This window comes from Ranitomeya variabilis, chromosome 3 (assembly GCF_051348905.1).
Source record: "Ranitomeya variabilis isolate aRanVar5 chromosome 3, aRanVar5.hap1, whole genome shotgun sequence".
In the NCBI taxonomy this organism is placed as follows: domain Eukaryota; kingdom Metazoa; phylum Chordata; class Amphibia; order Anura; family Dendrobatidae; genus Ranitomeya; species Ranitomeya variabilis.
Window position 1 is genome coordinate 682167204 of NC_135234.1, and position 26620 is coordinate 682193823.

At 43.4% G+C, this 26620-nt stretch overlaps 1 protein-coding gene across 1 annotated transcript in view; it reads right to left on the reverse strand.

The window, feature by feature from the left end:
* FAIM2 (Fas apoptotic inhibitory molecule 2) overlaps nucleotides 1–24931 on the reverse strand; it is a 99304-nt gene extending 74373 nt beyond the window's left edge. The window contains exon 1 of the mRNA XM_077298049.1: nucleotides 24840–24931. The gene's annotated coding sequence lies outside the window, so the exon portion shown is untranslated. The remainder of the gene's footprint in view (nucleotides 1–24839) is intronic.
* Nucleotides 24932–26620: the final 1689 nt, after the last annotated feature.

Below are 26620 nucleotides of genomic sequence, written 5' to 3' on the forward strand. Positions count from 1 at the left end.
AGAAAAGTGAGTGGGCACAGAAACTGAGTAGTGGGGGCGTAGCATGGGGGGACAGTGTAAGGGCACAGCCAGGAGGGGACAGTATACCAAGGAGGGGGAGTGTGATGAGAGAGTACAGTATAAACACTGGGCCCTATAGGGGGGACACAGTATGAGAGGACAGTGTGAAGAGGGGGCCGGTATGGAAAGAGATGTCAATGTGAAGAGCATGTACCATAAGAGGGACAGTGTGGGGGTCATATTTTGTGCAGGGGCAATTTTTAACTCAGGAGCATTATAATGACACTTGTATCTTTAAGGGCGTCATGTGGAGATTTTCTGCAAAAGAGCGGAGAAGATGGAAGTCTGCAGAGACGGCTGTGGATGAGAAAACTCATCATGGGGTCTGGACAAGATGAAGAAAAGGAGAACAGCTCCAGAGGCGACATCATCTATAAGGTACCTGGATGTAAATGTTATTTGTGATACTGACTAACTCTCATGTTTTTATTTATGTTAGGAGCATTAAAGGGGATGTCCAGGTTTGTGATTAGTCTGCAGTCATTCTTTGTGACTGCAGACTTCTGACTTCTCACAGTGCGCACTGCACACTGTCAGGATTCTCTCGTGCTGGCGATTTACATTAATGCGGTCACGTGCTGACTAGACATGTGTGGCCTCCGTCAATGAAAATGAACTAAGCAAGGCCGGGCACGTCTAGTCGGAATATGGCCAGAAGTATACAAATCACATGCTTATGCTGACATGACCGTCCACCAGCAAGGGAGAATCCTAAAAGTGTGCAGTGCATTAGTTGTGAGAATTCAGAAGCTGCGATGTCAGGATTCAGCTCTGCAGGTTCCAGTAGTCGTCACATGGACACTTCACTCATATGCGATTTTCATACTTATGGTCATGTGACAACGAGCTTCTCTTCTGCTTCTCTCAATTTTTCACTGAATATTGAGAGCATTAGGGAGAGGAGCTCGTGGGTACATGACTGAGTGTGAAAATCACATATGTCCTGGGGGGGGGCGGGGGGGGGGGCACCAAAATGTAATCTTGCCCCGGGTGCCAGAAACCCTAGATACGCCTCTGGGGAGAGGAGCTTGTCGGGACATGACCAAATGTGCAAATTGCATGTGTGCTGGAGGGGACGCCAAAATGAATTCTTGCCCCAGGTGCAAGAAAACCTATATACACCTCTGTGCCCAGCTCTGGGCGTGAATGTCCTCCCTCGCTCCAGTTCCAAGTGCACTGCTAGGGTTTGAAATCTGTGTGCTGCTTCTTCCTGGTATGACGCGCGTCCGCGTCATTTCCGATCCTGTGCACTGTGGGGGGTATTGGGTGTACTCACCATCTTCAGAATGTGCAGTGCGCATGCTCCGGAGCCGACCAGTACACCGAATACACCCCCACACTGCACAGGACCGGTAATGTCGCGCTGCAGCGTCATACCAGGAAGAAACAGCACACTGATTTCAAATGCCAGGAGTGCGCTTGGAATTGGAGCGAGGGAGGACATGAACGTCCAGAGTATCTGCACTTCCGAAGACATCACCCTAATTAGCATAGGGACATGCAAGTTATAAAATAATTTTTCTCAGCGATTACAGGGCAGTATTACGTCTGACTGTACAACATTGCAACAAAACTATAGTGTGCAAAATGAATAGGGACAATGTGAATTTGGGTGCAAAATATTTTGGCATGGAGGGGGCCCATTTGAAAGTTCGCATCAGGGCCCATAACTTTGTAGTTACACCACTGGCTGCCCCCATAGTATCTAATGTCAAATGTTTGCATCTGAACACCACCTGCTGGGAAAAGACCCCAAAATCAGTTGTTAATGCATAATATGGGTGAAGCAGTAGTATAAGGCCGTGTTCTCACGTAAAAGCCCTGATTATCTTCCTCTGCTTTTTCTCTGTAGGTGTCCATCACCAAAAGACACAATAGCAATCTGCTTTGATCGGCGCGTTTGGCTGTATTTTTTTTTAAGTATTTTCAATTTTATTTAATTTTTGGTGCAGATTGAATGCAGCGTTTTTTAAATGCATTTTTTTAGTGCAAAAACACTGGGATTCTATAATTAAAAACACAGCTGCGTTTTGTAAATGTGTTTTTCAGGTTTTCCATAGAAACCTATAGGGGAAAAAATGCACCAAAAAATGCGAAGTTCAATAGCGTCATTAAGCGTAGGGGGGCATGAGATAATAATAATAATAAAATCACTTCCACTTTGCTTAAACTGCTAGGCGCCATTCAGATGTCCATTTTTCTCACTTATGAGAAGGTTACGTGGATGAGACTTTGGTCTGAGCATCTTCAGTTTTTTTCTTGTACATGGATAAAAAAAATTCTCTGCCTTCTCCATTCTGAGAGTCTGTGGAAATTGGTCCACAGTCGGATTTTTTCATGGACCCATTGACTTACATTGCTGATTTTGATCTGACCTTCGGATCAAAATTGGACGTCTCTATGATTTTCCGCTTGGTTTTTGAGAAATCACGGACATGTGACTGGCCCCATAGACTATCACAAGTACAAGTATTATTCATGAAAAACAGGGATAGCCCTCGTACACACAAAAAAGGGACACCTGAATTAGGCCTTAAACGCCAAAAAAGGAAAATATATGGGGGAAAAAGATGCAGATTTTCCGCTTCATGTGAAAATTACCCTAACAAGTAACTGTTCGATACTGTGGATCATCAGCTCCTCCTCACTATGCTCCGCTCCATCGGCCTCAAGGACACCGTTCTCTCCTGGTTCTCCTCCTATCTCTCTGACCGATCCTTCACTGTATGTTTTGCTGGTTCCTCCTCCTCTCACCTTCCCCTTAGGGTATGTGCACACGTCCGGATTTCTTGCAGAAATTTCCTGAAGAAAACCGGAAATTTTCTGCATGAAATCCGCATTTTTTTTTTCCGTTTTTTTTCCGTTTTTTTCGCGTTTTTTTAGCATTCTGCAAGCGTAACTAGCTTGCAGAATGCTAAAGTTTTCCAAGCGATCTGTAGCATCGCTTGGAAAACTGACTGACAGGTTGGTCACACTTGTCAAACATAGCGTTTGACAAGTGTGACCATCTTTTTACTATAGATGCTGCCTATGCAGCATCTATAGAAAAAGATAGAATGTTTAAAAATAATAAAAAAAATAAAAAAAATGGTTATACTCACCTGCAGGCGCCCGTTCCTATAGATGTCGGTGTGGTTCAGGACCTTCCATGACGTCGCGGTCACGTGAGCGGTCACATGACCGGTCTCGACCAATCACAAGACCGTGACGTCATCGCAGGTCCTTCACCGCACACCAGCTATAGAAACCGAAGCGGCAGCATGCAGCGGAGAGGCGGGAAGACATCGAAGGTGAGTATAGGACTATTTTTTATTTTAATTCTTTTTTTTTGACCAATTATATGGTGCCCAGTCCGTGGAGGAGAGTCTCCTCTCCTCCACCCTGGGTACCAACCGCACATAATCTGCTTACTTCCCGCATGGTGTGCACAGCCCCGTGCGGGAAGTAAGCAGATCAATGCACTCCTAGGTGTGCGGAATCCCCTGCAATTCCGCATTTTAATGAACATGTTGCTTTTTTTTCCCGCGATGCGATTTTTTCGCGGAAAAAAAGGCTACATTTGCACAAAAAATGCGGAATACACTGAAAATAATGGGAGGCATATGTTAGCGTTTATTTCGCGTTTTTATCACGTTTTTATAGCGAAAAAACACGGAAAAAAATGCGAAAAATGCTGAACGTGTGCACATGGCCTTACTGTTGGGGTTCCTCAAGGATCAGTATTAGGCCCCCTCCTCTTCTCTTTGTATACTGCCCCTATTGGACAAACAATCAGTAGATTTGGTTTCCAGTACCATCTCTATGCTGATGACACCCAATTATACACCTCTTCTCCTGTTATCACGCCAACCTTTTTAGAAAACACCAGTGATTGTCTTACCGCTGTCTCTAACATCATGTCCTCCCTCTATCTGAAACTGAACCTGTCAAAAACTGAACTCCTCGTGTTCTCTCCCTCTACTAACCTACCTTTGCCTGACATTGCCATCTCCGTGTGCGGTTCCACCATTACTCCCAAGCAATATGCCTGCTGCCGTGGGGTCATCCTTGATTCCGAGCTTTCATTCACCCCCCACATCCGATCACTGGCTCGCTTTTCTTATCTGCATCTCAAAAACATTTCTAGAATTTGCCCTTTTCTTACTTTCGACTCTGCAAAAACTCTTACTGTTTCACTCATTCATTCTCGTCTGGACTATTGTAACTCTCTACTAATCGGCCTCACTCTTACCAAACTCTCCCCGCTCCAATCTGTCCTGAATGCTGCTGCCAGGATCATATTCCTCACCAACCGTTACACCGATGCCTCTACCTTGCGCCAGTCATTACACTGGCTACCCATCCACTCCAGAATCCAGTACAAAACTACTACCCTCATCCACAAAGCACTCCATGGCTCAGCACCACCCTACATCTCCTCTCTGGTCTCAGTCTACCACCCTACCCGTGCCCTCCACTCCGCTAATGACCTCAGGTTAGCATCCTCAATAATCAGAACCTCCCACTCCCGTCTCCAAGACTTTACACGTGCTGCGCCGATTCTTTGGAATGCACTACCTAGGTTAATACGATTAATCCCCAATCCCCACAGTTTTAAGCGTGCCCTAAAAACGCATTTGTTCAGATTGGCCTACCGCCTCAACGCATTAACCTAATTATCCCTGGGTGGCCTATTAAAAAAAAAAACATAATCAGGTTCCTCGCATCATGTTCTCATACAATTTATGCAGTTAATAGAACTCTGTGTCTGTACTGCTACATACTTAGGCAGTTAACTGGTTCATGCCGCTTTACATGAACACCCGAGCCTTACACTATGGCTGGTCCAAATAACTAAAGCAATTGTTACCATCCACCTCTCGTGTCTCCCCTTTTCCTCATAGTTTGTAAGCTTGCGAGCAGGGCCCTCATTCCTCCTGGTATCTGTTTTGAACTGTGATTTCTGTTATGCTGTAATGTCTATTGTCTGTACAAGTCCCCTCTATAATTTGTAAAGCGCTGCGGAATATGTTGGCGCTATATAAATAAAATTATTATTATTATTATTATTAACAGTCTTTCTAATTTTTATTTCATAGGTTTTCCCATCTCCAAGATACTATCCCAATATGTAATATGTGTAATAATAATATTAGCAAATACCTTCAGTTAGAAATGTAGTACAGTTCTTCTGGTTTGTTATGTCTCTTTCCTCACGTGCAGGCATTGCAGGACCTTAGGTATCCATGGTTACAATCACTGATATAGTGGCATTTAACCTGCTGCTAGTGGTCGTATCCAAAGAAACCTAAGGTCCTGCAATGCCTGGACATGGGGTAAGCAACATAGCAAATAAGGTATTTACTATGTATTTATTTGGGGTGACTAGTAATATACTGACCATCAAATGATATCACACCTGGTTTATTATGATTAGTATAGTTGTAGATACCTGCTATAATGTGGTTTGATAATATGGTGTTGCCGGAGTGGTCGGCCAATTTAGCCTGTTTTGTATGGTCATTATGAGCGTATATCCACTTCCCTATTGATACCATTGTACCTGGATTTTATGGTTCTTAATCTTGTTGAATAAAGGTTATATATTGTTTGGACTCTTTGACTGCTATTGTGTTTTTTTGTTTGGTATACACTAGTTGCAGTTGGTCCTGTAAGGTCCTTATATGCATGTATTCTATTATACATTTTGGTTGTATGTGATAAATTTAATTTGATTTGTTACATAACATGCTTGCTACAATTTTGTTATGCTCTGTTACTATTTCTGTGTTATGCACAGGTCAATTTATTGTAGCCAAGATGGACTACTGAGCGAGAGAGAAAGTCTGGCTCAACCAAATGGATCAGGTCTTTGGTGCAGGGGGAGGGGACACAGCAGGCTGGTGATCACAGTTGGGCTCATCAATTTTTGCATATGAAGACACTTCTTATGAGACGGTCTAGATTATGGTGGAATAGGTTACAATTGGAGAAATATGTTGCTACTAATATGATTCCACGTGGGCTAAGGGTTAAAGTTATTCCCACCTTTCCGGTGGATGATGAGCAGTTTGTTAATAAATGGGAGGAAGCATGTAATATATGCTCAATAATTTTTTACAATTGCTCAATAATTTGAATACTACCAATATTACTGAATTGGATAAATCTATCGACATTGCTCAGGCAGAAATAAGGAAGAGCTGTCCAAGTGATAGGGTACAACAGTTTGAATCTGAACTGGATAAAACTATGGACCAACTGGTTAAGAAGATTCAAGATAGCCAGGTGTCTAAATTTATTAGAGATCTAAGAGACTATGAGACTAAGAAAGTATATCTCTGGAGAAATAAGAATAAATCTAATCTACATAGAGTACCATCAAGTACTTCAGTGACTTCCGTGAGTGGACAATCTGATGCCTCTTCAACTTCGGTTATGTCTTATAGGGCAAATGAAACTCATAGATTGCGTGATCATTCTTATCACCCCTATAAAAGACGACCAACGAACTCACTCGCAGCTAATAGGAGAGATAATAGGGTGATTAATCTAAGTAGCCATATTTTAACAGAGTCTGATTATTACTCTCTATTGGGTAAGGGTCTGTCCTTTTCACCCACACTGGGGTTCGACACTTTCACTGCGGAGAAGGATTTACATATTTTTGCTAGGTCGCTGTTGTTTAAGAGACATTTTTATAATGATGAATTTCAACACCTTTTTCCAACAGAGGAAGAACAAGAGGCAATAAGAATCCTCGAGGAGTTGGCTGTGGAACATGTTAAAGAAGGAGGTAAGATTCCTCCGTCTATCCGTCCGCATTCGGTTAAGTTCCCCCCATTTACCACCTGTCCTAGCATTGATTTGTTTGTCTGGGTGGTGACCAATGAGTTCCTTAAAATTCCTAAATTTGGTAGTGTTGATAACGTCACTAAGGAGGAGAGGATTAGTTCCTCCAAAATGTACCTAACGTGGTGCTGAAGCCAGCAGATAAAGGTGATAATGTCGTTGTATGGCCTAAACAAATGTATGAGAGGGAGGCTTTCAGACAACTTAATAACACCACATGCTATAGGAAAATTACCTATAACCCCCTCTCTGCATTTGTTTCTAAACTTGAGTCCATCTTGAAAAGGACCTTAGATGATGGCATTATCACGAAGGATCTGACTTCGGCACTCACAGTGAAGAAACCCACCATTCCAACTCTATACCTTCTATCGAAGATTCATAAGGATGCCTTGACACCGCCCGGTAGACCTATTGTTTTTGGGAGGGGGAATTTTCTCAAGTGCGTAAATAGATGGATTGACTACTATTTACAGCCACTGGTGCTCAATCTTCCCTCATTCCTTAAAGATACAGGTGATTTATTGCGCAAGGTCGATGGACTGTGCTTAGAGAGCTGTGCTTAGAGAGTGACACATTATTAGCCTCAGTTGATGTGAAATCCCTCTACACCAATATTAAACATCATTATGGCATTAGAGCTGTTCGATTACTCTTGGAGACATCTACTCTTTCTCCACGGTTGAGGGACCTCATCCTTGAGCTTTTACAGCCATGGGGGTGGCCTTTGTGCCCTCCTATGCCAACCTGTTCCTTGGACTGTGGGAGAGGGACCTATTCTTGTCTGACAAACAGGGGTCAATTGATCGTGTCCTTTTATGGGCATGATACATTGACGATATCTTCTTTGTCTGGCAGGGCACCTTGACCTTCTGCAATTTATTTCTGCCTTGAACAGCAACGATCTCAACATACATCTCACCCCGGTGTGGGATGCTGAGAGCATTGACTTCTTGGATGTCACAATTCGCAGGGATGGAGGCGGTATAATGCAGACGGACATTTTCTGTAAACCCACGGCAACCAATACCCTCCTCCATGCCTCGTCCTGCCATCCTTACCATATGGTTAAGGCTATTCCTGTTGGACAGTTCCTCCGTTTACGCCGGATCTGTTCCAATGAACATGACTTTGAGATCTGGGCGGAGGAACTTACAAAACGATTTGTGTTAAGGGGGTACATTAGACGGACAATCAAAAGAGCATACCATCGAGCTAAACACTCTGTCCGCAATGATTTATTATATAACAATACAACTGGTAGGACTGTTACCAATAGTCAGGCGAGGTTTGTTACATCGTATCATCCTCAACATGCTCGAGTGCGGTCAGCAATAAAGAGAACCTGGACAATCTTACAGGCGAATCCGATCATAAAGAAGTTTCTCCCCATTAATCCATCACTTTCCGTCGGGCAAGGAACTTACTCACAGCCACTACATTGGTCTATCTGTACCCACTATCCTTGATAGCGTTCCATTGCGGGGTGGTTGTGTCCCATGTGGGAGGTGCGTTGCATGTCCCAATATTGAACGTAGCTCTTCTTTCACGAACTCTGATGGTACTAAAAGCGTTGCTATAAATAAACATATAACATGTACCTCGAGGTACGTTATATATTATGCCACATGCCCGTGTGGACTAATATATGTTGGATTGACCATGAGGCAACTCAAGGTTCGCGTTAGAGAGGACGTTTTGGGCATACTGGCGGCAGCGGAATGTATGGATATTGCTATTCTTAAAACCCTGCCGCGGCACTTTAAGGAATTTCATTCATGTAATGCAGCGCTATTGAGGGTGCGGGGCATTGATTTGCTCAATATTGATATCAGAGGAGGGGGTCTGTCCAGGCGCTTCCCGACTTGAAGCAAGATGGATTTGGACCCTGCATACCATTCACCCTAATAGGCTGAATGAAAATATATCCTTTGCCCCATTTCTGTGATCTCCACCTGCTGTGTGTGAATTTGCGTTTCTTGGCCTAGGCATTTTGGTTTTATCCTTTGTATTTTACTAATTCACTTTTTTGGTGTTTATTTTTAGTGTTTGACATTATTGGTATATTCATGAATATTGAAGCCTTATCGGAATATTTTGGAGTGAGTTTTCCATCGGGTCACCAAGGACATAAATTTATTTAAATTTGTTGTACTTACTGATTGTTGTTATCTTCTTTTTTTAGTCAGTCTATTGTGACAATGTGGTAGTCTTTATCCTGTTGTATCTGCGGCCCTATGTCCATTTCTGTGGTAGTTGTATAATATTTATATGCATCTATGTATATGTTTTAGTGTGAGTGATTGTGGTTTATTTTTTCTTTTTTTCATATGTTTTGTGTACCACATGCATGTATATGGGCTGTCAATATGTTACTGGGTAATGTATATACAGGTCCTTCTCAAAAAATTAGCATATAGTGTTAAATTTCATTATTTACCATAATGTAATGATTACAATTAAACTTTCATATATTATAGATTCATTATCCACCAACTGAAATTTGTCAGGTCTTTTATGGTTTTAATACTGATGATTTTGGCATACAACTCCTGATAACCCAAAAAACCTGTCTCAATAAATTAGCATATCAAGAAAAGGTTCTCTAAACGACCTATTACCCTAATCTTCTGAATCAACTAATTAACTCTAAACACATGCAAAAGATACCTGAGGCTTTTAAAAACTCCCTGCCTGGTTCATTACTCAAAACCCCCATCATGGGTAAGGGCCCCGTCTCACATAGCGAGATCGCTAGCGAGATCGCTGCTGAGTCACAAGTTTTGTGACGCAACAGCGACCTCCATAGCGATCTCGCTATGTGTGACACGTACCAGCGATCAGGCCCCTGCTGCGAGATCGCTGGTCGTGTCGGAATGGCCTGGACCATTTTTTGGTCGTTGAGGCCCCGCTGACATTGCTGAATCGGTGTGTGTGACACCGATCCAGCGATGTCTTCACTGGTAACCAGGGTAAACATCGGGTTACTAAGCGCAGGGCCGCGCTTAGTAACCCGATGTTTACCCTGGTTACCAGCGTAAATGTAAAAAAAAACAAACAGTACATACTCGCCTTCTGATGTCCGTCAGGTCCCTTGCCGTCTGCTTCCTGCTCTCACTGACTCCCGGCCGTACAGTGAGAAGTGAGAGCACAGCAGTGACGTCACCGCTGCACTCTGCTCTCAGTGTACGGCGGCTCAGTCAGAGCAGGAAGCAGACAGCAAGGGACCTGGACACCGAAAGGCGAGTATGTAGTGTTTGTTTTTTTTGGTAACCAGGGTAAACATCGGGTTACTAAGCGCGGCTCTGCGCTTAGTAACCCGATGTTTACCCTGGTTACCCGGATGCTGCAGGGGTACTTCGGCATCGTTGAAGACAGTTTCAACGATGCCGAAGTCGTTCCCCTGATCGTTGGTCGCTGGGGAGAGCTGTCTGTGTGACAGCTCCCCAGCGACCACACAGCGACTTACCAACGATCACGGCCAGGTCATATCGCTGGTCGTGATCGTTGGTAAATCGCTTAGTGAGACGGGGCCTTAAGACTAGCGACCTGACAGATGTCAAGAAGGCCATCATTGACACCCTCAAGCAAGAGGGTAAGACCCAGAAAGAAATTTCTCAACAAATAGGCTGTTCCCAGAGTGCTGTATCAAGGCACCTCAATGGTAAGTCTGTTGGAAGGAAACAATGTGGCAGAAAACGCTGTACAACGAGAAGAGGTGACCGGACCCTGAGGAAGATTGTGGAGAAGGACCGATTCCAGACCTTGGGGAACCTGAGGAAGCAGTGGACTGAGTCTGGTGTGGAAACATCCAGAGCCACCGTGCACAGGCGTGTGCAGGAAATGGGCTACAGGTGCCGCATTCCCCAGGTAAAGCCACTTTTGAACCATAAACAGCGGCAGAAGCACCTGACCTGGGCTACAGAGAAGCAGCACTGGACTGTTGCTAAGTGGTCCCAAGTACTTTTTTCTGATGAAAGCAAATTTTGCATGTCATTCGGAAATCAAGGTGCCAGAGTCTGGAGGAAGACTGGGGAGAAGGAAATGCCAAAATGCCTGAAGTCCACTGTCAAGTACCCAGTCAGTGATGGTGTGGGGTGCCATGTCAGCTGCTGGTGTTGGTCCACTGTGTTTCATCAAGGGCAGGGTCAATGCAGCTAGCTATCAGGAGATTTTGGAGCACTTCATGCTTCCTGGCACCTGCTCACAGTGCCAAAACCACTGGTAAATGGTTTACTGACCATGGTATTACTGTGCTCAATTGGCCTGCCAACTCTCCTGACCTGAACCCCATAGAGAATCTGTGGGATATTGTGAAGAGAAAGTTGAGAGACGCAAGACCCAACACTCTGGATGAGCTTAAGGCCGCTATTGAAGCATCCTGGGCCTCCATAACATCTCAGCAGTGTCACAGGCTGATTGCCTCCATGCCACGCCGCATTGAAGCAGTCATTTCTGCCAAAGGATTCCCGACCAAGTATTGAGTGCATAACTGAACATTATTATTTGATGGTTTTTTTGTTTGTTATTAAAAAACACTTTTATTTGATTGGACGGTTGAAATATGCTAATTTATTGAGACAGGTTTTTTGGGTTATCAGGAGTTGTAGGCCAAAGTCATCAGTATTAAAACAATAAAAGATCTGACAAATTTCAGTTGGTGGATAATGAATCTATAATATATGAAAGTTTAATTGTAATCATTACATTATGGTAAATAATGAAATTGAACACTATATGCTAATTTTTTGAGAAGGACCTGTATATGTCTTTCTTGTTGATGTAGCGATATATATTCATGTTATTAGGAGGGCTTTCTCTATTTATGGGGTATTTTCAGAGTTGTATAAGTCCTATTAAATATAACTACCCTTTGTGGATAGACCCGTTATTCCCGGTGTAAATGTGTTTCGCTACATATATTTTTTAACCACCATTGTTTAGTGCAATAATATGTATATTATACAATCTCTTGTTGATTGCTAGCATTTATTGTTAGCTGCCCTTGTTTTTGCCCTTATTTGAAATGGCCGCAATGTGCTCCTGGCTGTGCGCAGGTGCCTCCTTTCCCATAGCCATGTACTGGCCTTCTTCTGACATCTATCGCTTGATCACGTGGGGCCCCACGTGTTTCCGGCGTGGGCGGATGAGTAGGGCGCCGTGCGGGGTGGTGGTGAAGGGTGGCGCAGCGTGTAAGTATGTAGCACATTTCCGGCTGGCGGTGTATATATACACTGTGTTTCAAATTATTATGCACAAAGAGTTTAGGAGTGATAAGGTTAGAGTTTTTTTGTTTGTTGTTTAAACTCATTGATGGTGATGTGTGTCAGGGCTCTTTATATTACTGAAAGCAATTGCAGATACCTGTGCAAATTAGTTTGGCAGGTGTGTCCAAATAAAGGCAAGACTACTTAAGAAGGCTGTTCCACATTATTATGCAGCCTACATTTTTTGCCAAAATGGGAAAGAAAAAGTATGTGTCGGCTGCTGAGAAGCAACAAATTGTGGAGTATTTAGGTCAAGGCATGACTACAATCAACATTGCCAAGACACTTCATCGTGATCATCGCACAATCAAGAAGTATGTAGCTGATTCCCAGCACACACGTGTGCGTGCTGATAAGGAAAAATTGAGGACTCTTTCCAACAGGCAATTGTAGGGTCCTTCAGAGGTTTGCAGCTGTGCATAAGCCATCCTGTCGACCACCTCTATCCACTGCACACAAGCAGAAACGGCTCCAGTGGGCCAAAGGATACATGAAGACTGACTTCCAAATTGTTTTGTTCACCGATGAGTGCCGTGCAACGCTCGATGGTCCAGATGGATGGAGTGGAGGATGGTTGGTAGATTAGGGGTCTCGGCTTATACTCGGATCGGCTTATACTCGAGTATATGCGATACATATATATATATATATATATATATATATATATATATATACAGAATAGCTATATATATATATATATATATATATATATATATATATATATATATATATATATATATATATATATATATAATAGATAGATAGAAAGATTAAAAGCTGGCAAATGATCTGGTGCATATAGTATAGAATAGAATAGTGTTTAGTGCTGTCCTATGGGTGAGCATTTACTTTCTCAGCGTCCTTTTCTGCCTCCATACTTGTTCACATATTGCGGGTTGGTATTGTGGTTACTATACCACATTGTACGTACTGAATAAGGAATAGGCTGATTGTTATTATATGGAGCTCACCCATTTTGTATACTTCTTTACTAGGGATACTCACATGTGTATTTTTCTAACATTAGTATATGATGTTATTGGTTGAGTACCCCTGTATTATGGATAGCCTATCACTGCTTGTTTGCATCATCATTTAAACCTTCCTGTCCAGTATTGTTGGGTTTTATTGTGTATACTTATTTGCCTGTTTTTTTGTATTTGATGTGCTAATAAAGCTTTGTATAAATTTTTCTGTAATATATTTTCATGGCATTTATTTATTCAATATTGATAGCTATACTTGGGAATTGTAGGTTCTTTTTTCTTTCTTATAGTTACCATATTGCTCTTTAGAGAGTTTTTCCTATGAATATGGTCTTTGCATGTTATCAGTTCTGGCATGTATTTAGAATAGGTTAGACGGGAATAGATAGAATAGATAGATACACATAGAATAGGTGTATATATATATATATATATATATATATATATATATATATATTGTAGCATAGCGCCTACTACGTGTCTTGGGGAACACTCGCTTGGCAGCAGAAACAAAGCACTCGGGCACGGTTTTCTATCAAAAACAGTCTTTTCGATTTATTTCACATAATGTAAACCACATCCACAGGAACTTGGTAACAGTTTGAACACAGTCTGCATATATTCATCTTTACCACAGTTCGTCTCTTACCCCGGTCAGCATTATACACGGTTTTCAGACCGTTACCCGTTGGCAACCTTTACGGGTTCCTGGACACCCCTTGGCCTCCGAGGTGCCCATACACAACGTCTCTCACTCTGACCCCGGTCAGTGTCACACGGTTCCTTCCCGTTACCTGTTGGTGCCGCACAGGTTTCCCGGATCCCTCTTCTCCACAGAGGTATCCATCAGACGTTTCTCACTCACACTGACTTCAGGTCAGTCCCAGGTCCTCAACACAGACCTCCCAGGTCTACGGTCTCCAGGTGCTTCCAGGACGACTCCACTCGCCGGAGCCTCCAACACCAACCGTCCGTGCTATGTCCAGCATGCAGGCTCTCCAGCCTGGAATGGTCACTGTGTGCTTCCAGGACGTCTGTCCCCACCTGGGACCGTCCATCACAGGCCACTTTGCAGTGTCCTGCCAGGACACACGGAAGTGTGTCCACCCTGACGGATACTTACCCACTAACACTCACATTCCACCATGTGCTCCACACACCTCCTTTACATAGGTGTAACCACACCCAGGTACCTGTCACATGGCTTGTCAGGTGAGCGTGACATCACCACAGGTCCTTGCACACCATATATATGCCTCAATGCATATCTCAAGGAGCACACACAGCTCCCCCTAGCTGCCACAGGGGTCGCTATACCACATATATATATATATATATATATATATATATATATATATCAGTGACACACATATATATATATATATATCTTTATATTTCATAGACAGATAGAAGAATAGCCATTAATTCATTTGTCAGCTTCTGTACAATCAATGCAGAAGCCGACAGTATAGAAGACATGGATTACATATAGTAAATCCATGTATAATAGTTAGATATATAGATGTCAGTGACCAATATAAATAGTATAGTGTGTGCAAATTAGGGGATGTGTATGTGTTTAATAAAAGAATCTTTTCGAGGAAAAAAATGGTGTGGGCTCCCTCAACATTTTCTGCACCAGAGAGGGAAAGCCAGCGACTGGGGGCTGATGTTTATAGCTTAAGAAGGGGTTAATACCCATGGATCTTCCCAGGCTATGAATATCAGCCCGCAGCTGTATATTTAGCCTTTTCTGGCTATTAAAATATAGGGACCTATGATGTGCCAATTCTAGCACTTAACCTCTCTCTTCCCACATCCCTGAAGCGGTGACATGTGGGGTAATAGTGGGTTAATGTCACCTTTATATTTCAAGGTGACATCAAGCAGGCTTAGTAATGGAGCGGTGGCAATAAGACACCTCTCCATTACTAATCCTATAGCTGTTAATGGGCTAAAAAACACACAGCCAGAAAAAAGTATTTTAATGAAATAAAACACTAAACACAGTTTCACCATTTTATTGTTACTGCTAATCCATGCGACGCCCTTGATCTCCTGTAAAAAATAGAAAAGTAAAAAAACAACAATATACCCATACCTGTCCAGCATTCAGTCAGTCTCACGCCGTATTCCATATCTGGGGGATATACTGTTTACAACCGGGAGCGGTGTTAATGTGACCGGCCCAGCTGTAAACTACTGGGGAATGAATGAGATGATGCCAGCGCAGACTCAGTGACTAGCGGTGCCGTCACTGATGCTGCGCTCCCTCACAGCCTGAACTCAGATGAATTCAAGTGTGGGAAGATGCCAGCTGATTTTCCCACGCTCAAGAGTTCAGTGCAGGTCAGGCTGTGAGGGAGCGCAGCCTCAGTGACATCACCTCTATTCACTGAAGCTGTTCTCGCAGCCAGCATGAGCTGCTGTGACCTCATCCCTGGCATTTTCCCACGGGCCTCAACCCCCCCCAAAAAAATTGCTTGTTCAAAAAATCTCATTGCAGTGTTGATACTGCAGTCCATCTGAACTCGGCACATTTTGCTGGCATTGTCATACTGCAATTTTTTTCTCAGCAGTGACATTTTAAACAGCATGTATTATATTATAGTTGGGCCTGAAAATCTCGCTCCCCCCACAAAAGAAAATTACATTGCTATATTGATACTGCAGTCTTATACATTCACCTGTAATCGGCAAATTTTGCTGGCATTGTAATACTGTCTGCAATATTTTCTCAACAGGGATATATTATACGCAATTTAAAATGGGCAATGCGTGTGGTAAGCAACAGGGAAGTGAATGGGATGCTGATGGTGAGCGCAGAGGCCAAGGCCGTGGGCAAGGTGAAACTGTGCCTGCCGCAGGAGCACAACAAACACACAAATCATAATGATCTAGCTTCCTGTCCCACTTTGTAGGGAGGCATGGAACACCACTCATGAGAGCAATCCAGTGGGAAAAGTTTGTTGGATGGATAGCAGAAAATGCTTCCAGTCACTTTGCCAGCACTACCCTGTCTACCACACAATACAGTTTGAGTAGCCGTGATTCTGGAACACATAATCCATACCCTGATCCTCCATCCTCCCACCATGCCAAGTGCCCGGATACAAGTGATCTCACACTTGGACCCCCGAAGAGCTGTTCATATTTCCATTTATAAATTATGGCCTCTTGCCCTGCACTTTTCAAGCTGGGCATAAGTAGATCGCATGTAGCGATGCCCAAATATTTGAGCAGCCATGCTCACAAGAAAGAGACAGTGGTAAAATTCAATTACTGTTGCAAGAGTTGGATGATAATGAGACATAATTGCCAGAAAGTGGTGTTGTTACGTGTTAGCACCACACTGGATCCCTGCTCTGCCAGGCAGATTCTCCGTCGTGTCACTTCCCTCACCTGTGCTGCAGTCACTTCTTCCCTTCCCCATGCTCTGCATGATTCCAGCCAGACCTTCCAGACAGACCTCCAGCCATGTCCTTAGGACATGCACGTGCGCACTCCTGCCCTCTTAAAGGGCCAGCACGTGCACTTGCCATTTCTTCCCCAGTCAATATATTGCTTCCTCCCCACTGGGGAGGTGCCTGAGCAACCTTCCTGTTCCGTAGTTTATGTTTTGTAAGGTTGCGTACTAGTCTTGCTTGCTGCACTCTGGTGCAGATCCTGTCTGCTGCACTCTGGTGCAGATCCTGCCTGCTGCACTCTGATATGAACTCTATCTGCTGCACTCTGATAAAAGCTCTGTCTGCTGCACTCTGATGCAGATCCGGCCTGTTGCACTCTGATATGAACACTGACTGCTGCACTCTGATATGAACTCTGCCTGCTGCACTCTGATACAAACTCTGCCTGCTGCACTCTGATACCAACTTTGCCTGCTGCATTATCCAGTGTGTCATACTGGGTCCAGCTGCTGCGCGTCTGTTGGTCTGTCCTGGAGTGGCACATGACGTTTATCAGGAGCCAAGCCTAACCTCACCATCAGAGGCTCTAGTTAACAGTTCGGTGATCACTTAGTCACGCCCCTCCAGGCTCTCCGCGGTCCGTGGCACAGTGATTCCACAAACCATGTCAGTGACATTGCGTCAGCAAATCAGGAGGAGGCCAGGGTGTGGAAGTGGAAGACGAGGTGGTGGACAATAAAGTCACTGACCCAACCTTGGAAGATGACATGCAGAGTGAGGACAGAAGCACACAGGGGGAGGGATCCACAGCACCATAACAGGCAGGAAGAGGCAGTGGGGTGGCCGGAGACACAATGCGGACAACTGTTCCGCAGAGCACCAACATGGGTAAAGTTGCCAAGCCAAGAGTTAGGTTTTCACGAGTCTGGAACTTTTTTAAAGACAGTCCAGTTAACCTAAAAAAGGGCATTTGAAACATTCGCCATGCCAGAATCAGCAGGAGCAGCACAACTACCAGCCTGACCATCACCAGCATGCTCAGGCACATGCAAGCAAAGCACCCGACTACTTGGGCTGAGCGTCACGGTCCAAAAACAGTGTCTCTTCCCCTGTTCTATGTGCACGCCAATCCCATGTCCATGGCGTAGGCAAAGATGACTCTCACACTGAACCTGTCTTTGCACACTTCTATTTTAATCAAATTAAAATGTAGTGCCAGGGAAAAAAATATCTTAATGTGTATCATGTAATCCCTTTAAAAATATATCTTTAATGAAAAAAGTATTAAAAATACGCTCCCAGTGCAGAACAACACAACACGGTAAAAGGTCTAACAATAACCTAACCAATCCCTCATCTTGCATGCTGTCCCTTCCTATCAGCGGGGGTTGGCACCCTATTAGATACGTTTTTTTGGCGCCCCCACTCCACGGCGGCTGTCCCAAAATATAACCCTGGTAATTCCCTAATAAACTATAGGTGGGAAAACAGCAAACAAATAAGAGATGAAGGGATAGTGCTTATTGATTAAAGAGCAGTAGGTTATTGTACCAATTGGCACCCTCATACCAATGACGTACACTAGTTAACAAAAAGATCCAATATAACTCTTATGGGACCCATATTCAATAGATATACATCATGGACCCTTTACAACTAGTTTAGACCTGTATGCAACAACGAGGAGCCATGAGACTAGCTTTTCAGCATAGTTTAACCACAGACTATTCGCCACATTGAGTGCAAAAAATACACATAGATATACAATTTGTGGCTATTAAGAGAAAAAATAGAAAGATAAACAAAGTTGGGATTTAACCCAAACTTAGCTTCCAGCCTCGACGCGTTTCCCATCCATACGGTTCATCAGGAGGCATTCAATTCAGAGCCAGCTAATCAGTGGATATGAGGTGTCATGATGAGAGGACAGACCTGTCTGGACTCGTATAGGGCTTGTTTAAATATCCCACCATGAAGTGAAAGGTCCAATCCCTGTCCCCATTCAAAACACACCCATTCTCCCATAATGCACCGGGTATAATCACAATACAACGTCTCTTATAATGTATAATTTACTGCAAATACCCATAACCACGGCCTATTCCCACCTCCGCTCTATAGGATCTTTACGTAGTGTCATGCTGTAAAAATTAAGAGACTAAATGGAACGGATACCTATAAGTGCGCTATGCGTTCCACCCTGGAACGCAAATAACTTCCTGCACTGTGTGGATAAATGTCATAGGACTTCCTGTTGCAGGAGGTACATCCCGCGCTCTAGCGTGGAACAAACACTGCTTCCTGCCGGAGCGCTATGGTGCGCCTGTGCCGTATTCTTTAGTTAATAGGCACCGTAATATATTGGCGCCTCGCTGCGTACGTACCACATCCTTCTGTTAGTAAGCGCCATAACCAGCAGACGCCAAAGTGCGCACATGCCGCATCCCTCTGTTTTAGGGCGCCATAGCGAGGTGGCTGCTTGTTAATGGAAGCCTCAGCCAAAGTACGTACGCGCCGCTTTCTTACATAGGTAAACGCCTCAGTGCGCAGGCGCCTCATCTCCATGTCTCCAAACGCCCATCCTTTAAAAATAAGGCGCAATGTCTCAATCCACTCACATATGGGACATACCCAAGCGCTTGCCATAGAGAGAATTATTTTATTTATAAAAGCCTAGCCTCTCATATATCTAATATCTTGTTGGAATAGGTAATCATATACAATTGAAATGAAAAATGGTCGCGAATCTAATCTGGTTCCCATGGCGACGATGATGTTGCAATAAGTTGCTATGACGAAGACGATGACAATGGTTGCCATGGTGATGATGATGTCATAATGGATTGCCATGACGACAACGACGACATAATGGTCACCACGATGATGATCATGTCATTATGGTTGCCATGGTGACAATAAAGCCATAATGAGTTGCCATGGTGGCGATGAAACCGTGGGTTGCCATAGTGACAATGATACAACAATGGATAGCCATGGCGATAACAATGCCATAATAGGTAGCAACGACGACATAATGGTCAACATGACGATAATAATGTCATATTGGTTGCCGTGGTGAAAATGATGACATAATGGTTGTCATGGAGACGATGATGTCATAATGGTTGCCATGACGAAAATGATGCATAATAAGTTGGCATGGGAATAGCGATGCCATAATAGGTAGTCATGATGATGATAATGTCATAATGGTTGCTGTGGTGATGATAATGTCACAATGGGTTGCCATGACGACAATGACAATGGTAGCCATGACGACGACGATGTCACAATGGATTGCCTTGACGACGACGTCATGAAAGGTTTCCATGGCGACGATGATGACATAATGGTTGCATGACGAAATTGATGTCATAATAAGTTGCCTTGGCGATAACGATACCTTAATAGCTAGCCATGATGACAGAATGGTTGCCGTGGTGATGATGATGTCACAATGGTTACCATGGTGACGATAATGTCACAATGGATTGTCATGGTGACAACATGACATAAAAGATTGCCATGACGACGATGGCATAATTGTTGTCATGGCGATTATGATGTCATAATGGTTGCCATGGTGACAATGATATAATAGGTTGCCATGATGATGATGATGACATAATGGTTTCTTGGCGACGATGATGTGATAATGGTTGCCATGGCGACAATGATGTCATAATGAGTTGCCATGACGATAAAGATGCAATAATAGGTAGCCAGGGTGACGATGATGTCACAATGGTTGCCATGATGATGATGACAGGATGGGTTGCCATGGTGACAACGATACAACAATGGGTTGTCATGGCGATAATGATGTCATAATAGGTAGCCATGACGACGAGAATGACAATGGTTGTCATATTGTCAATGATGTCATAATAGGTTACCATGACGATGATAACATAATGGTTGTCATGGTGACGATGATGTCATAATGGTTGCCATGGCGAACATGATGTCATAATAAGTTGCAATGGCGATAACGATGCCATAATAAGTAGTCATGATGACGATGATGTCATAATGGTTGCTGTGGTGATGATGATGTCACAATGGCTGCTAATGCCAACGATGATGTCACAATGGATTGCTATGGTGACAACGATGACATAAAAGGTTGCCATGACGATGATGTCATAATGGTTGTCATGTGATGATATAATAATGGTTGCCATGGTGACAATGTTATAACGGGTTGAAATGTTGACGATGATGTCACAATGGGTTGCCATGATGACGACAATGACAATGGATGCCATGGCGTCAATGATGTCATAATAGATTGCCATGACGGTGATGACATAATGATTGTCATGGCGACGATGATGTCATAATGGTTGCCATGGCGAAAATGATGTCATAATAAGATGCCACGGCGATAACGATGCCATATTAGGTAGTCATGATGACGATGATATCATGTTGGTTGCCTTGGTGATGATGATGTCACAATGGCTGCCAATGCCAACGATGATGTCACAATGGATTGCTATGGTGACAACGATTACATAAAAGGTTGCCATGATGATGATGTCATAATGGTTGTCATGTGATGATATAATAATGGTTGCCATGGTGACAATGTTATAACGGGTTGAAATGTTGACGATGATGTCACAATGGGTTGCCATGATGACGACAATGACAATGGATGCCATGGCATCAATGATGTCATAATAGATTGCCATGATGGTGATGACATAATGATTGTCATGGCGACGATGATGTCATAATAGTTGCCATAGTGAAAATGATGTCATTACAAGTTGCCATGGCGATGACTATGCCATATTAGGTAGTCATGATGACGATGATGTCATAATGGTTGCTGTGGCGATGATGACATAATGGTTTTCATGGCGACGATGCTGTCATAATAGTTGCCATTGCGAATATGATGTCATAATAAGTTGCCATGGTGAGAACGATGCCATAATAGGTAGTCATCATGACGATGATGTCATAATGGTTGCCGTGGTGATGATGATATCACAATGGCTGCCATGGCAATGATGATGTCACAATGGGTTGCCATGATGATGACAATGACAATGGATGCCATGGCGACAATGATGTCATAATAGATTGTCTTGAGGGTGATGACATAATGATTGTCATGGCGACAATGATGTCATAATGGTTGCATGACGAAATTGATGTCATAATAGCTTGCCATGGCGATAATGATGCCATAATAGGTAGCCATGATGTCATAATGGTTGCCGTGGTGATGTTGTCACAATCGTTGCCATGCCAACGATGATATCACAATGGGTTGCCATGACAATGATGGTGACAATGGTTGCCATGGCGACGATGATGTCACAATGGATTGCCATGGTCACAACAATGATATAAAAGGTTGCCATGACGACTATGGCATAATGGTTGTCATGGCGATGATGATGTCATAATGGTTGCCATGGTGACAATGTTATAATAGTTTGCCATGATGATGACATAATAGTTGTCTTGGCAACAATGATGTCATAATGGTTGCCATGGTGATGATGATGTCACAATGGTTGCCATGGCGACAGTGATGTTCAAATGAGTTGCCATGACAATGGCGATGACAATAGTTGCCATGGTGATGTTCATGTCATAATGGCTGCCATGGCGACAATGATGTCATAATGAGTTGCCATGGCGTAAAGATGCCATAATAGGTAGCCATGGTGACTATGATGTCATAATGGTTGCCGTGGTGATGATGATGTCACAGTGGTTGCCATGGCGACAATGATGTCACAATGGGTTTCCATGATGAGGACAATGACAATGGTTGCCATATTGTCAATGATGTCATAACAGGTTGCCATGACGATGCTGACATAATGGTTGTCATGGCGACGATGATGCCATAATAGTTGCCATAGCGAAAATGATGTCATAATAAGTTGCCATGGCTATAATGATGCCATATTAGGTAGTCACAATGACGATGATGTCATAATGGTTGCTGTGGTGATGATGATGTCACAATGGCGATGATGATGTCACAATGGGTTGCCATGACAACGATGACAATGGTAGCCATGGCGACAATGATGTCACAATGGATTGTCATAACCATGACAATGCCATAATAGGTTGCCTTGGCGACATTGATGTCATAAAAGGCTTCCATGGTGACGATGATGATATAATGGTTGCCATGGCAAAAATGATGTCATAATAAGTTGCCATGGCGATAACGATGCCATAATAGGTAGTCATGACAATGATGTCATAAAGGTTGCCGTGGTGATGATGATGTCACTGTTGCTTTCATGGCGACGATGATGTCACAATGGGTGGCCATGACGACGGCAATGACAATGGTTGTCATGGCGATGATGATGTCATAATAGTTGCCATGGCAAAATGATGTCATAACATGTTGCCATGCGACAACAATGTCATAATAGGTAGTCATGATGACGATGATGTCATAATGGTTGCTGTGGTGATGATGATGTCAAAATGGGTTGCCATGATGATAATGACAATGGTACCCATGGCGATGATGATGTCTCAATAGATTGCCAATGACGAAGACAATGTTATAATAGGTTGCCATGGCAACATTGATGTCATAAAAGGTTTCCATGGCCACGATGTTGACATAATGGTTGTAATGGCGATGATGATGTCATAATGGTTGCATGACGAAATTGATGTCATAATAAGTTGCCATAGCATAACGATGCCATAATAGCTAGCCATGATGACATAATGGTTGTCGTGGTTATGATAATGTAACAATGGTTGCCATGGCGACAATAATGTCACAATGGGTTGCCATGACAACGGTGATGACAATGGTTGCCATGGCGATGATGATGACACAATGGATTGTCATGGTGACAACATGACATAAAAAAGTTGCCATGACGACGATGGCACAATGGTTGTCATGGCGATTATGATGGCATAATGGTTGCCATGGTGACAATGTTATAATAGGCTGCCATGATGATGATGACATAATGGTTGTCTTGGCGACGATGATGTCATAATGGTTGCCATGGTGACAATGATTTCACAATGGCGAAGATGATGTTACGATGAGTTGCCATGACGATGACAACGGTTGCCATGGTGATGATCATGTCATAATGGTTACCATGACGACAATGATGTCATAATGACTTGCCATGACATAAAGATGCCATAATAGGTAGCCATGGTGACGATGATATCATAATGGTTGCTATGGTGACAATGATGTCATAATAAGTTGCCATGGCAATAAAGATGACAAAATGGGTAGCCAAGGTGACGATGATGCCATAATGGTTGCCATGGTGACGATGACACGATGGGTTGCCATGGTGACAATGATACAACAATGGGTTGCCATGGCGATAACAATGCCATAATAGGTAGCCATAGTCTATAAATATATATGTAAGGGGTGGACCCCTGTATCAATAATAATACAGGGTGCAAAACCTGGTCTGTAGAATGATTTAAGCAAAACACAGAAGAAAAAAGACTAGACCAATAATGGTATGCACACCCAGAGAGTACAAAAAAATCTAAATACTTTAATCACACCTCAAGAAAAGACAAACACAGAATAAAACCATTTAAAACAGGCCTAGATGTAGGACCGGTGACCCTCACCCCTATACAAATCATGCATGATGTAACATTAGCAAAGCATAAAAATACAAAAATCAATCAATATAGATAGAAATAATGTGCTAGGCTATGTTAATACAAATATGCGATGTCCCTTGTACATAAATTTAGTACAACAAAAAAACTGACAGATAAATAAACTGCAACAACCAAATGTTACAAGTGCAATAACAAAGAGCTAAGTGATGGTACACAGTATACTGTACTCACAATTTAGACATTATGGTAGTTAGTTAAACATAGTAAGTAGCAGTAATATACGCATATGCACAATACCAAAGCGATGTTAGCCACGGTATGCCCATCACATTATGAGCGTAAGCTGTAAGCATGAACCCCAGTCAAACAAATAGCGAAACACCCCCAGATCAAAAAGTTGACTAGGAGTGGGGCATAGTGCCAGTGTGGATAAAAGGCAATGGGCTGACAGAATCAGCCAGGAAGGGACAAAGGTGCCAAAGATAAAGATAACAGCACCGGTGCTAAGGAATAAAGCCAGTCGAAGTAGCCAGAGAGGACACGGGACTGAATGAGGGGTGAGGCGAGAGCCCCACGCGTATCGCTGCGACTCCAGCTTCGTCAGGGGAAGTGAGGTCATCAGTCGTTTCAGAGGTAAATATACAGTCAACACAAATGAAATAAGTACGAACCGGTGTGCAGTGACGGATTAGCACGCCAGTTGCAGCCGCCGCATGGAGCGCTTCAGGAAGTGGCTATAGCCGGAAGTGTATGTCGTTGTCATGGTGCCACTGCACATGCGCAACGGCTACAAAGCGTGCACGCGCCGATAGAAGCACAAATCACAGGCGCAATGAGTTGAGACGCAAGAGAAGAGACTTGGTGTGTGCAGCGCACAAACGATAGTGAAGGGCAAACATGGTACGGTATATACAAAGGCCATAGCAAGGCAAATAAGAGACACAACAACAGTGCACAGCTGGCAAAACAATTAGGTACTCAGAGGAAATACCGTGAAAAGGGGCAGGAAGTACCTACCACAGTAGTAGAAATAACGAGGAATTTAGTATGTACATGATGGTCCTGATCAGTATTAGCCAGGAGCGATAGCAGAGTGTGTCCGCAGTAATGACCATGGCAATATGTAGTCACATAACTGCGAACAGACACACAAAAACACTGGCCTAGCTGGACAAGAACATACCAGCGCTAATGAATGGTGAAAATGGCACGATATGCATAGACAGGGCGAAACAGGCAAAAGACATAGCAACTGTAATGTAATGTACTGGCAAGATGATCTGATCCATTAAAGAGATAGAAGAAGGCAAGAGAAAACCCCACGTAATAACAACGGTAAATCTATATAATGTGGCTGCCAGTCAGCATAATGTACATAGATAAAGATCCCAGTGTGTATTGGCCAAAGCCAATGGCACAATGTGTAAGCAGTAAAATCCGTAGCATTATCTGATAATATAGCTAAGAACCAGAGGCAGAGAACGCTGATGGCAGAAAAAAGGACAAAATAATTAAAAAGAAACAAGTACTCCTCAACACAATACAATTTGGAGAGCCATAACATGAGTGGCACCAACCCTGATGAGGGGCAAAGTAGAGAAAGTCAGCTGATATTGCCTTGAGTCTAGGAATAAATAGTGATAAACACACTTACACTATAACATGGGGCCCAGATTATTAAAGGACATACCCAATGCCTATAGGTAATGGATATACAGATAACCACAACTTGTGGCAAAAAACTGTACATGAAAAGATACCTGCCCTGCAGAAGGGCACAAGAAAGGAGGGATGTTAAAGGGGTGAGCAAAATCAGCCCCGGTCTCGCAGACAAGGACCCCATGTGAAGGGCGAACATGGACCTGAGTAGCTAAATCAATAGCTGGCTATTGAGTCCAAACAAAACGAATTTTATTGGACGTACAAATACAATGAGGAACTTCATTCATTCATTCAGTCGGCCAATTATTGCGTAAAGTCGGGGGCCGACTGAAACATGAAACCCAATGCAAGTCAATGGGGAATCAAAGTCGGCAGTGAGTGGAGGACAGGAAAAGACCTACAGTGCCCATTTTAATGCCAAAAACATCAATTCTTATTACTGAAGCTTGTCAATCTTAATTTACTTTATAATAATAGTTAGGCATTGAAAACTGGGGGTCATTTGGCTAAAGTTGTGGGGGGGTAGGGCTGGCTCAAGTTTTTCATGGGCCCAGGAAACGCGGAATACGTCACGGCGGTGGAGCAGGGAGAGGTAAGTATGTCAACTTTGCAAGTGCTGTGATCCTGAGCAAGCAGGGGGGCCCACTCGTTGGCATTGGCACTGGCACAGGGCCCCTCATAGTACGGCGGTGTGTTTGACGGCGGGTGGCGCCTCCCACCGGCAGAGACACTTTTGCGTACTATGAGGGGCCCTGTGCCAGTGACGTCGCCAACGAGTATGCCCCCCACC